We start from the raw sequence: 13,918 nt of genomic DNA, 5'->3' as shown, positions 1-13,918 counted from the left end.
GTTTTTTTTTAATTTGCCATGTGACACTGCCTCTCAAGTTATCTAACTGATTATTTTTTTCTTTCCAGCATATCATATTGCTTCATAGCATCTAATATGTTTTCTACATGTGTATGTATATGCATGTATATATATGAATATATGTTATACGTACATACAGATATTATTATTACCTGTTCTAATTCACTCATTTTTAGATATTAGCAAACTGAAGCCCAGAGAGGGGAACTGATTTCTCCAAGGTCAGTACGGGTAATAAAACAAGGTCTATTGAACTTCATTGTACTGTGATTCCCTATACCATACTTACAGCATTCTTGAATAACTTTATACATTCTTGTTTTCAAATCTCTTCTTCCATTTCTCTCTGCCTCTCTGTCTTTCTCTGTCTCTCTTTTAGTGGGAGATTGGATCTGATACATAAAGGCAAGGATATTTTTTGGAAAGGTGCATGAGAAACAGAGTTCTTTAATAGATCCCCCCCATGACCTATCAGCTTTCCTGGCCAGTTATTTGGCATGCAAAGCTGGACTCAATTCCCCTTGGACACAAATTTTTTAATCATATTTTAAAGTAGCAAATAATAAAAACAATTATTTATTTCTTTTTAGTTTATATGAATGTGTGTGTATATACATACATACATATATCTGTATATGTGTATGTATATATACACGCACACAAGGATTTATATCTCTTTTAAAGAAGGAAGTAGAAAATGGCGATTTGACCTATAATCAGCTATAGATGTATGCTTAAAACCATTGGGATGTCTAACTGCTTGACTTTTTACATTTTTGTCTTTGTTTTACTCTAGTCCCTATTGTAATCTGGAATGCAGCATGAACTTCCGGGAAGAACCAAAGTGTTACTTTAAAAATGCCTAAATAGGAATAGAGTCATCAGTCAGTGACTAAGGAAAGCTGAATTCACTGTAGCAAGTTGTTGAAAGTTTTTAATGTCCTGTCCTACAGTGAAACAAGCATTTGGCAGTTAGTTTTGGGGATTGTGGGAGAGGTGAAAGGAAAGGTGAATTCTAATAATGAATTCCGGCAGGAACTGAAGGAGGCTTTGTTTGTTTCTCTTACTTGTTTTGTAATGAGATCATTTGTTTCAATGAATAAGTAAGCTGGAGTGACATGAAGAATTGCACGTTGCTGTTGATATGAAAAAGTGCCAACATTCTTTTCATTTATCATGAATTCCAGAGTGAGAAGACTTGACCAGAAGTGTCACATTCTTTTCAACATGTAATGTTAGTTTTTTAGAGGACATAAAATTCTAGCTTTTCAGAAATCCTGCTACTGCTGTGTAGTTATAATCATAAAAGTAGTTTGGACAAAGAATAGGTTCCTTAAACCTATTTAATTCAATAATCATTTATTGAGCACCTGTTTTGTGCTAAAGGGATATAAGGATATAGGAGGCATAATATATACAAAAATAAATATAACATAAGCAGAATCAGGAGGAAGAAAAGAGTAACCATATGAGAAATTAGGAAAGGCTTCCTGGAGAAGGTGCCATCTGAATTAAATCTCAAAAGAAGCTGAGGATTCTAAGTAGAGATGAGAAGGAAGTACATTCTAGGCATGAGAGACAGCCTGTGCAAGGGCATGGAGATAAGAGGTAGAATATCAAGTTTGGGGACAGGTAGTGGGCCAGTTTGTCTGGAACATAGAGTAGTACCCAAATATGAGAAATATTAAATTTGGAAAGATAGGTTGGTTATAAACATATACTAAAGGCTAAGGAGTTTATATTTTATCCTAGAGGCACTGAGATTTTTGCAGATTTTGAGCAGGGGAATGACATAGACTTGTGTTTTAAAAATATTATTTTGGTTCAAATCCAGCGTCAGATACTTAATACTTACTAGCCAAGTGACCTTGGGCAAGTCACTTAGCCCCAGTTGCCCCTACAAAAAGCAAAAAAAAAACAAACCCCAAAACAACCCACAAAAAACCCAAAGAATATTATTTTGACAGTTGCATGGAATACAGATTGGAGGGGAGGTATACTCGAAGAGGGTATCTAGATGGCATGGTAAATAGAGTGCCAGGCCTGGAGTCAGGAATACTCTTCTTCCTGAATTCAAATGAGGCCTCAGATACTTCCTAGCTGTGTGATCTTGGGCAAGTCACTTAACCCTGGTGGCCTCAGTTTCCTCATCTTTAAAATGAGCTGGAGAAAAAAATGGCAAGCCAATATCTTTGCCATGAAAACCTCAAATAGGGTCACAGATAATTGGACATGACTGAAATGACTGAACAACAGCAATAACAACATCATGTTAGAAAAGAGCCTGGAGATCGATTAGGAGGATATCGCAGTAGCCCAAGAGAGATAATGAGGGCCTTTCTTAGGGAATGACTGCATGAGTATAAAGGACTGGAATGAGAGAAATGATGCAGAGGCAGATTTGATAAGACTGGGCAGCTGACTGGGTATGGGAGGAGAGGGAGTGAAGAAATAAGGTTGACTAAGTTTTCAAACCCAGGTGTCTAGAAGGACAATGATTCCCCCCAGTAGAATTTCAGAATTTGGAGGGAAATAAGGTGAGTTCTCTTGAGTTTGCTACCAGTACTTCACATTCAGGAGATTTCACCAGCAGGTAGTTGGTGATAGGTGTCTGGATTTTAGGAGATATATTAGGGCTTAACATATGAATTTGGAATATATAAAGTATATAATACATATACATATAATGTAGATATAAATTTAGATATCTGAAACTGCATAAAAGTGATAATTTAACTCATTGAGTTGATGAGATCACAGAAATAGGGAGAGAAATAGAGGTAGAAAGATACAGACACACAGGTAGGAGAATTACGAGATAAGTGGAGAAGGAAACGGCAAACCACTTAAGTTATCTTTGCCAAGAAAAACCCAGATGAGGTAACCAAGAGTCAGACATCACTGAATTAACTGAACAGTCCCATAGAAGCCAAGGGAGGAAAGAACCTCTAAAACAAAGACTAGATGAGACTGAGAAAAGACCATAAGATTTTCCATTTCAAAGAAAATTGATAACCTTAGAGACAGTTTTAGTTGAGTGACTGTGTCAGAAGCACAATTATAAGAAACTGGAAAATGGGAGGTGAGGAGATGAAAGTAATGAGCACAGAAAGTTTTCTTGGAGTTTGACTGTGAAAAGGAGAATAGATATAAGTTAATAGTTTAAAGGGGTTGCAGGATCAAGTGAAGATTTTTTTTAAATTAGGGGAGCCCTTAGGCCTGTTTATAAACAGCAGGGAAGGAGCCAGTGAATAAAGAGAGATTGTAGATGTTGTAGATGATAAAGGCATACAGGAAGGGATAGTACACCTACAGGAACTGGCAATGGCAAAGAGAAGCCATTGCTTCTCCAGTTACTAGATAAATAAGGAAAGAATGAGGTACAATTTAGTGGGGATTTGAGGTAAAGAGTAAGGGATTAAGAAGGAGCTTATGATAGATAACCTCTGTTTTCTCAGTAAGGCAGTTTCTTGAGTCTGAAGCAGCCCCAGGAACTGGCCAGTGATGTCTTGGAGCCTTGCTTCAGAGGAGAGAATTCACTCCACCCTAGAGGACAAAACACTACAACAGGCAATTGCTCATATAACGCTTAGAAATTGTTTTGTTTTGTTTTGTTTTGTTTTCCTCCCAGGATATTGTATTAACCTTTGGCAGAAAGACATCTATGTAATTTAGTCACAAAAGGAGTTTGGGTCTTGAATATAGGTAATTGCTTTGGCCTGGACATTGGCCCTTTCTTAATCCAGCCAAAGATTGAATCAGCTTTTGGGACTGTCACATCAAATACTGATACTGAGCTTTCAGTCTTGCTCCTGAGACCTCCAGATCTTTTTCAGATGAGTTACTGTCTAGTCATTCCTTCTCTAGCTTTTATTGGTGAAGTCAAACATACACTATTTCTTTCATTCCTTCTTACTGTGGGAGCACACACACACACACACACACATATATATATACATACATATACAATATTTGTCATTTCTTTAAACATTTCTTTCTTTTCAAATGATTGAACTCATATTTTTCATTTTGGTTTCATCTCTTCTATTCCTTTTGTAATTCTCTTATTCAAAGAACTACAGCAGGTTTAGAGTGACTTTGCTCTTTACAATGAGAATCTTTTTGTGTATTTTTAATGTTACTAGATCTTTATGGAATTTTGCTCTCAAAAGTTTTGGTAATTGGCTGGGCCAGAGCAGCCCAAGACGGCCGGCTTCAAGGATCGGGTGTCGGATGAGGAGAAGGTACAGATAGCTGCCAAGTTCATCACTCATGCTTCCCCAGGAGAATTTAATGAAGTGTTTAATAATGTCTGGTTACTACTTAACAATGACAGTCTTCTCAGGGAAGAACTGGCCCATGTATTCGCCCAGTATGAAATGGATTAGTTCACTCCAGTGAAGATAGAAGGATATGGTGACCTGGTCTTAATTACAGAATGTGGTGACATGGGTAATGGCAGATTTTTAGTTCCAAGAAATAAAGTTTCCTTTAAGTTTGATCACTTATGGAAAGAAGCAAGTGACCCCCAAGCTGAGGACATAGATGGAGCTCTGAAGTCATGGAGGGAATCCTGTGATAGTGCATTAAGGGCCTATGTGAAAGATCATTATTCCAATGGCTTCTGTACTGTTTATGCTGAAATTATAGATGGGCAGAAGACTATTATTGCCTGTATTGAGAGCCACCAATTTCAGCCTAAAAACTTCCGGAATGGTCATTGGAGATCAGAGTGGAAGTTTACTATCACATCACCTACAGCTCAGGTGGTTGGAGTGCTAAAGATTCAGGTCCATTACTGCGAAGATGGCAACGTTCAGTTGGTTAGTCACAAAGATGTACAGGATTCAGTAACTGTTACTGATGATGTAAAAACTGCCAAGGAATTTATTAAAATCATAGAACATGCCAAAAATGAGTATCAGACTGTGATTAGTGAGAACTATGTCTGATACCACATTCAAGGCCTTGTGCCGGCAGCTTCCAGTCACCTGCACCAAAATTGACTGGAACAAGATACTCAGCTACAAGATTGGCAAAGAAATGCAAAATGGTTAAGGCTGGATGTGAAATTCTTCATTTTTGTAACATGCAAAAAAAAAAAAAAAGAAGAAAAGAAAGGAAAAAAAGATTCAAAGCATGGTCTTATAAGTAGGTGGTTTGTAAACTAGTGCGGTATTTTGCTAGGGCTTTCAAAGTTGACAGGTTTTCTAGCCCCTTGAATATTATTGAACCAATAGCATTATCTTGATGGGGTTGTGTGTGTGTGTGTGTGTGTGTGTGTGTGTGTGTGTGTGTGGTCCTTGCCATGTAACTTCCTCTTGTGACTGTATCTACTTGTAGCATTTTTTAAAAATTCAGTTATTTTTAACATTGAAAAAAGAAAGAGATATGTCCTGAAATTTATATACTGGTTAGAAAATTTCCTAGCTATGAAAACCCTGTCACAAACAGGCAGGTAATGTTTTCAGTACTCTCCTACCCTTATCTTTAATAGCACTTCTGGTACACCAGTAGATTTTTTTGTTTGTTTATTTTTTACTGATCAACCAATAGCTAAAGATGCTATGCTGCGAGATATATCTACAGACATCTTTTCTCTTCTGACTGCTGATTGCCACTTAATGGCATCCCGTTAGCTGTAGATTTTGGGGGGGAGGGGCAGTTGGGGTTAAATGACTTGCCCAAGGTCACACGGCTAGTAAGTGTTAAGTGTCTGAGGCCAGATTTGAACTCAGGTCCTCCTGACTCCAGGGCCAGTGCTCTATTCACTGCGCCTCCTAGCCGCCCTTAGCTGTAGATTTTTAAATATTTGGAATGGGATTTTTAAGGTCCCTCTGGTAGAAAAAAAAAAGGGGTTTTCTGGAAATTCCATAACAACCAGCTTCTCTGGGGAAAATTTGGGGGTTTTGTGTTGTTTAGTTTTTAATCTGAAGACTTGAACCACATTCCCTCCAAGTGAACTTGTTTGCTTTCTTCCTTTTCTGAAGATTCCCTTCCCCCTACTAGCATGGTTGTTATAGGCATCCGCATTTTTAAAAATATAGTTACCCCATTTATATTTCTTTATATTTAAGAATGCTGACACAGTCTGGATGAAGAATAAATATTAAAACTTGAAAAATGCAAATGCCTGAGGAATAATAGGCATATTGTGCTTTAATGTTTTGTGGCGGGTTACTAGAGTTTGTACTGTAAGTGTATGAATCATACAAGTGTATAAATCACAAATAAAAACAAAAAAGATTTGCACCAAAGTGAGAAGAATAACTTCTAAGCAGTGTCTTTCTGTTGTTAGCTGTTTCTCAATGTACTTAAAGGAAACACTGGCAATTCACTCCCAATGGTTTGTAAAACTTGTTTGACATTCTTCTTCAGTGCTGCCTGCCAAGAACTCAAGTTAGACTGTGATGCTGCAGCCCTTCCAGGAGGGTGAATGAAGAGACAGCACGAGTTTGCTATAGCTAGTACCAGAGCTATGTATGGTGAATTCTTTCTACATTGTTTACACTTAGGTGACTAGGCCTTAACATAAGGTCATTTTGATGTTGGGTTTTTTTTAAACCAAGCTCTATCTTGCTATGTCCAAATACACATTGAAGAGGAGGATGTTTGTGCTTAAAGTGGCATTGTTTTTGTTCAGTAACATGATTAAGCAAGAGTGTTTCTAAAGTGTCCCATTACTTATGTAAACTTTTTTTCTCAAAATAAAGTATATTTGTATTATTTGCCATTCATAATATCCATCCCTATTACAAAATCCTCTGTACCTACTAGTAGAAATATAGCGGTTTTGTTCTAAAAAAAAAGTTTTGGTAATCTGTTTTACTGAAGATTGAAATTATAATTACATAGTGGTGTCTGTCAGATTCTCTGTTTTATTTTCCATTTTCTTTCCTAAGTTTGAAGAGGGAAAGCCCAGATGTGTTTTGGTAAGAAAGAGTTCAGCTTTGTCATGTGTCATGCATGGAATGTGACATTTTAGTTCATGGCTAGTTTCACTCATACTCTGTTTCTTGAAATTTGACACTTTTAATTTTGTGGTGACTCAATCAACTTTTATGGCATACAAATTCAAATGTGAATTGAGATGAAAAATTTTAGCTTGTTTTTTCTTTGAAGAATGGTAGGTTTTGCCTTTTTAACAGTAAAAGCAAAGCATATGTGACAGTGTAAAATAATTTTTGTGTTTTGTTTATTTGTATTTAAAATCTGACCACAGTTATTTGCCCTACTGCCTGAGAAGAAACTATAAGAGAAAATTGAAGAGTTGTTGGCATAACTTTGGATCTGAGTGTTTAAGCATGTGTGGGTAAAAAAGTAATGCATTTTATAGTACAAGGAAGAAACAACCTAGTTATTTTAGTTTAGTGACCTGTACAATGAACATAGCCTGTGTCAAGTGTTCTAATTTATTATTTACTTCACATTCTTCTAATACTTTGAAACAAAAGTGGTGATTATAAAATATGTGTTGTCAGGAAAGGTCTATCTTATACCTGAATTACATCTCCAGAAGTAGCATTATATTATGCTCTGGGCACACATTCTTCCAACTCTCACTTGCATGGATGAGTTTGGTTACTAGCAAGTAACTGACTATTACTCCCATTAGGGTTCTAAGATTAACCTTAGGAAATTGGGGTTTCTAATACTATCATTCATGGTCTTCCACCTGGTGTGTCTGTAGTGTTGATTAATTAGTTGCTATCAGTTAGTTTTTACACTAGGAAGGTATAGCAGTGTCAGAAGTAATAAAAAGTATCCCCACCAACTAGGGGAGCATTCTCTCCACTTGATCTCTGAAGGGTGTGGGCTCAGGCTTAAAGGATGAAGGGAATGAGGCCTGCATATAGGGAACACATGTGGCCAAAAGGAATGTCTTGAGACTTTTGGCCCAGGGAGTCTCTTTTTCCTTAAAGTTCCTGCCAGGTCCACTTCTGGATATGGCAGTGCCAAAGGATTGCTTGCTTGCTTAGCTAGGCTAGCTCCTTGCTGTACTCCACATCCTAGCTGTCAGATCATTACATTCCTTGACTGGGTCAAGCTAGTTGCTTCTCATTGCTGACTCCTTACCTTTCTATCTCACTGGCTCTGGTTTCTGAGAACATCTCTGAAGACTTTTTCAATTTTTCAAATCCCACAAAATCATAACCTGGTCAGTTTGACTTTGGATACTCATTCACATACTATCAGGAAAAAATAAACCCAGCAGACAGAAGCATCATGTACATGGAGACACCTGGTGGCTAGATGGGGACATGAGGCAGCCCAGCAGCAAATTGACTGGGCAGCTAAAAGCAAGAGATCTTTGGCTGGAACCTTTTGTATGAACATTCTTCTCTTGCTCAGCCAATTAAAAGATTCTGCATCACTATATGGTATGCTCACAGGATGCTTGCTCCTTCTCTGAAAAGGGTTATTGCACATGCCTGGAAGCAGGCTTACCAAAGCTCCATGTGTTAGATTGTCAGCAGACAGAGAATATTGCACATCCTTTGTGTACCTCACCTGGAAGGTCAAATCTCTGTATGTCCTAAGGACTAGACCCTCATGGACTAGCCTTGCATTATGCAGAGTTTAACAGGAAAGTTTGGTACTTACAAATATATATTTGTATATATGGATTATATATAAATTCATGTTTAATACTTGAAATAGTTAACATTTTTACTAAGTTAAAATGAAAGCTCTACTTTATATTTTATATTAGTGTATATAAATATTGGATGTAAAAATAATTTTTAGAGTTCTTGTTAAGGTCATATTGAATATATATAAGCGACTAGGCAAACATGGGGTTGATTTAGTTTGTATATATTTTCAATTTATACTACATTAATGGTCCAACTAGAAAATACATGATGGCCTTCCTGATTTCCTAGCTGCTAGTGCCTTTCCCTCCCTAAAGTTACCTCATATTTGTTTTACATAAATTTTGTAGATACACACTCATGTGTGTATAGTCTTCCTAAATAGAATGTGATCTTGAATGAGGGACTCCATTAATAAAGATTGCAGCCCATCAATGTGCCCTCATCCTGAGTGGCCAACATCATGTCCTTTCATGAGTCCTCCACAGAAGGTCCACCCACTGGTGTATGGGGGCCTTCTAGATTTCCTGACCTTTCCTAGGTACTCTAGGAACATGTAGGCTGACCGTAAGTTCTCCTTTACTCTCACCATATAGCTGGCCACTCTTTCTCTCTGATCATACACCCCTCTTATGATATCCCTTACATCACTGCTCTGAGCAGTTCTTAGGAACATGCTGCCTACTTACCATGCAAAGTATTGGCCTCAGGGTGATCTGGAATTTTAATTTTTCAGAAAGTGTGGTATCCTGTGATTGGCAGCCATATAACATCACCAAAAGAATGCCGTTATTAAAAGGATGGACCTTAAATGGCTATAAAATTGTGCATACCCTTTGACCCAGCAATACTACTACTAGGTCAGTATCCAAAGGAGATTATTTTTTAAAAAAGGGAAAGAGACCTCTATATACAAACATTTTTATAGCAGTTCTTTATGTGGTAGGAAAGAATTGGAAAATAAAGGGATGCCCATTAATTGGGGAATGGCTGAACAAGTTGTGCTATATGATTGTGATGGAATAATATTGTGCTGTAAGAAATGACAAGTAGTATGGTTTAAATAAAAAAAACAGCCTGGGAAGACTTACATGAATTAATTTAAAGTGAAGTGAGTAGAACCAAGAGAACATTGTATATAGGAAAAACAACAGTGTAACAATGATCAACTGTGAAAGACTTAACACTCTGGTATAATGATCCAAGACAGTTCCAAAGGAGGCAGTCAACCTTCTAAGAGAGAACTGATGAACTCTGAGTGTAGATTGAAGCATACTCTTTCTCTGTTTTCATTTACTTTATTTTCTTTTCTTTTATTATTGTTGTTTGCAACATGGCTAATGTGGAAATATGTTTTCCATTACTTCACATGTATAGCTGATACCGTGTTTCCCTGATAATAAGACACTGTCTTATTATTTTTTTGGACAGAAAAACACCAGAGGACTTATTTTCAGGGGAGGGCTTATTTTAATGAACATTGACAGCAATTTTAATAAACAGGTAAATGTGAACAAAAAAATGTACCAGCAAGCAAATCACTGGGGAAGAACAGGATGACGCGCTCACTGCTGCAGCTCTGATTGGATGCAGCTCGGAGCACGGCGTGCGTTTCATGGGGGGGGGGGGGGGGGGACACGGACGGTGCATACATGCATACAGAGGGTACCATAATGTAGCGTGTAGTGCACAGCAGCAATCTCAATAGGGCTTATTTTCGGGGGAGGGCTTATTTTAGAGGAATCTTACACAGTAAGGGGAGGGCTTATTTTCGAGATAGGTCTTATTATCGGGGAAACAGTATATTGCTTGCCTTCTCAATGAGTGAGAAATAGGAGAGAGAGGGATAATTTGGGACTCAAAATTTTTAAAAAACTGTTACAAGTAAAATGAAAAAAATTTAAAACTAGGTGAACATTTGTCTTCAGGGAGAAGAGTGGGAGTGAGGGAGTATAGATCATTAAAAGGCACTTTGTTTTTTCCCCAAAGGCCATCCCTCTCTCCCCCTCTCCCTCTATTTCAATTTTAAGTCTGGCTCATTGTCCATTTGTACTTTTCATCCAAAATTCCTGTCCAAAGGATCCAGCACCATGGATTGTCTGAGGGAAGCAAGGTATAGTGAAAAGTGTGTGATGTGGTTTGTCCTTCGTTCTCTAAATGTGCCATGACATCAGGAAAATGATGGCATGACTAGCAAGTGGATTGGATTTAAGTGGGGAACGGCTGTGCAAAGTCACCAGCCTCACTGTCTCCACAAGAGCCATCTGGTTCCAGTGGTCAGATATAGATCAGGACAACTGGAGAAGGCCCAGCTCATTTGTAAAACGAGAAGTTTGGACTTGATAACCTTTCAGGTCATTTTCATCTCTTAGTTCATGAATTGCATGTCATAGTCTGAATAAAAGCTGCCCTTCGTCTCCTTGAGTTGTACGGGGTAGATAATGTGGTCCTGCTCATCTCAGAAATCATGGACACCATTAGGGAATGGCTACAGTCAATGAGTGTTCTTGGGTGTGATGGGGTCAGAGTTATGTTATCTCACAACAGCAGACTTGCGTTGAGTTGGCACATCTGTAAGTGTGAGTAGTTGTTATGTACACTATTTGATCTGCCTAACAACCTTGTGAATAAAATTGCATCAGTAACCTCACCTCTTTTGTGCAGATAAGAAAGCTAAGCTACAATGTTTTACATGGTTAACAAATGGTAAAGATGACGGACGCTTAGCCCAGCTAGTCTGGTTCAAGTCCAGGATACTTTCCCATATGTACAACATGCTTGCTTTATGTTCCTAATTAAACTAAAGTTTGTTATGACTCATTTATCTGTCTGTAACAATTCTATCTGTAAGATTTGAACAAAGCTCAAGTTTGGAAGGTGTACTAATTAAAATTGCAATAAAAAGTGTTCCATAAAAATGTCAAAATAAGCTTTTAAATGCTGACTGCAATCAGTATGATTGAGCATATGGAAGAAGATAAAAAGATTGAATTCTTAATCTGATTAAATCAGGACAAATTACCCTTGCTTTAAAGTAAATTCATAATATGTATATGTTTTGCTAATAATTCAGTAAATATCTGCAGTGTCATGATTGTTTCTGAGTAGTTGAAGAAAAATTTGTAAGATTTCCTCCTTGCAGTTTTAATCTTGGCATGTTTGTAAGTGACTAGGATGAATGAGGAGGGAAATACTGTTTTATTTTTTCCTACATCTGGAAGAGTGAATTCACATCTGGTTCACGGATTTCCTCCATGGAGATAATCCAATTTCAGTGTCAAGATTAGAGCAAACGTTTATGGGTGTTCAGAATTTTGTGTGGAATTTGAAATATTTTGTTTAGAAGCAATGAGCAAAACAATTGACTCAGATGTTTGTGTCCATGTGTTCTAATTTTAGATATATTTCTCCATATTTAAAAGTAAAAAGTTCTATGATACTTCATATCATACCAAGGGAATTACAAACACTTACTGAACAAGTCCTTTTTGGTGCCCCTAAACCCCAAAATAACCCATGGAAGAAGCTATGAAATTACTTTATTTCCTTTCACTCTTCAAGTCTTTATCATTGTAAAAGTTCCCATACTGTTCTTTTAAAAATGTACCACATCAAAATATGTTTCTAGTTCATAGTTTTTGGCAAGATGAATTGTCTCAATATAATTATTAACTCTCTACATAAGCTACATTAATCATTTTAAAATTTATTGTAATCTAAACCCATGTAAAATGATATTCACAAGTTTTGCATTTTAGAATGTCATTCATTATTCTGCATCTTTCCCATCACTGTAATGACTAACAAATGTATTTGTGTCTGAAAGGGGTCCCTTGAGCAACTAAAGTAAAAACATGTGTATACCCAGTCCCAGGAGTGTGCAAACTAAAAATAGCATTATTAAACTTTCTTGAATTACTGGTTTTATAGAGTTAGGTTGCCAAACCAAATTACTGGTCGTGTGAAGTAAGCATGCCATGGTGAGGTAAATGGGTGTGGATTTATAAATGTCCCACTTTAGGAAAAATGCCAAAAATGTTAAACATTGTTATATTTTGGTTCCATTCTTACCATTTCACCATTATGTTCTTGTTGTCCTATCACGTTTTGTTTTATGTATAAGAGCACACTTTGGATATTTTTGGTGACCTCTAATTTTCTTGGTGTTGGTACTCCCTTCACTTGATTCATATCTTCTCATTGTTTAGAGCTCTCATGTGTGTTTTGTCACAAGTTCTCTACATTGGATCCACTTATTATATACTAGAGAACTTCTGTAGTTCTTTTAATATCTTTATATTACTAATATAACATTTGGATCTTCCATCTTTTTTTTTTCATTCTTGTCATAGACCTAACTCACCTCCTTAATCATTGTACATGTTCTGTCAGCTGTTATTTGTATTTAAACCAATTTTTCAACATTCTTCTACCATTTAGGTAATTTTGCAGTCCTTATAAAAATGATACCCTTTAAGGTGGGTGACTATGTTATTGTGTCTAATAACAATCAGATAAGCACTTTTTAACTAATGAATACCTTATAATAAAATAACCATTTCCCTACTCTTGGTGGAAATTGTTATCCTATTATTTTTATATTATGATATTTTAAAGTTGCAAATGGCTTTGGAAGGCATTTCTGTGGCACGACAAATGAGTTCATTTCAATATAGGGTAGCGACTTGGGACAGGTGCAGAATGTTTAATTAGATCCAGGTGGTGTCCAAGCTAGCAAATGGACTGAATTTGGTGGGAAATTCAGGTGGGAAAGACTGTCAACTTTCAAAATGGAGAAGAGGAATTGAGTAAGTAGGGAAAGTCAGATCATGTAGGGAAAGTCATACACCAAAGAGGAATGGTGACCAGCAATAAGACTACAATAGTAATGATTACCAGTTAGCCCCAGAAGCTGTGCTGCCCATTCACAGCTAAAACACAGCTATGTTATATTATATTCTAAAATAGCTCAATCCTGGACTCTACAAAGTCTATTTCATTTTCATTCTTCAATTATAGTTATTTTTTAAAAATCCAACTGCTGTCTCAGATAGCTAGTATGAGAAATTCTTTGGTAGAGCATCCTTTTCTTATTACCTCTTTTTTTCCATGCTGTGTATGCTCTCTCCTTTTCCTTTGTCTTTCATTACTTATTCTCATTCTCTCTGTCTCTGTCTCTCTCTGTCTCTCTCTCTCTCTCTGTCTCTCTCTCTCTCTCTGTCTCTGTCTCTCTCTCTGTCTCTCTCTCTCTGTCTCTCTCTCTCTCTCTCTGTTTCTCTGTCTCTGTCTCTCTCTGTCTCTGT

General features: G+C 37.0%; 1 protein-coding gene and 1 pseudogene across 2 annotated transcripts in view; both read left to right on the top strand.

Annotated features, from left to right (window-relative positions):
* The window catches only part of SBF2 (SET binding factor 2), a 526,457-nt gene that overhangs the window by 132,514 nt on the left and 380,025 nt on the right, over nt 1-13,918 (top strand). The window lies entirely within an intron of this gene.
* LOC138163377 (F-actin-capping protein subunit alpha-1-like) lies at nt 4,203-6,747 on the top strand (annotated as a pseudogene).

Source organism: Petaurus breviceps, unplaced genomic scaffold (genome assembly GCF_028583685.1).
Source record: "Petaurus breviceps papuanus isolate PSGF00001 unplaced genomic scaffold, PetGlider_PUasm1.0 188, whole genome shotgun sequence".
NCBI classification, from domain to species: Eukaryota; Metazoa; Chordata; class Mammalia; order Diprotodontia; family Petauridae; genus Petaurus; species Petaurus breviceps.
The sequence above is the reverse complement of the archived record's forward strand: the minus strand, read 5'-3'. Positions and strand labels throughout refer to the sequence as shown.